The sequence below is a fragment of the Nannospalax galili genome, unplaced genomic scaffold (assembly GCF_000622305.1).
Source record: "Nannospalax galili isolate Female #2095 unplaced genomic scaffold, S.galili_v1.0 scaffold832, whole genome shotgun sequence".
Classification (NCBI taxonomy): Eukaryota; Metazoa; Chordata; class Mammalia; order Rodentia; family Spalacidae; genus Nannospalax; species Nannospalax galili.
Window position 1 is genome coordinate 48,819 of NW_008331828.1, and position 524 is coordinate 49,342.

The window sequence follows — 524 nt, forward strand, 5'->3', positions numbered from 1 at the left end:
AGTGAAAGTTCCCCGAGATAGATAGATGGTAAGTAGATAGGTAGATAAAAGATAATAGATGATAGAAGATATGGATAGATGATAGATAGATGATAGATAGAGGATAGATGATAGATAGATAGATAGATAGATAGATAGATAGATAGATAGATAGATAGATAGATAGATAGATAGATAGATAGATAGATAGATAGATAGATAGATAGATAGATAGATAGATAGATAGATAGATAGATAGATAGATAGATAGATAGATAGATAGATAGATAGATAGATAGATAGATAGATAGATAGATAGATAGATAGATAGATAGATAGATAGATAGATAGATAGATAGATAGATAGATAGATAGATAGATAGATAGATAGATAGATAGATAGATAGATAGATAGATAGATAGATAGATAGATAGATAGATAGATAGATAGATAGATAGATAGATAGATAGATAGATAGATAGATAGATAGATAGATAGATAGATAGATAGATAGATAGATAGATAGATAGATAGATAGATAGAT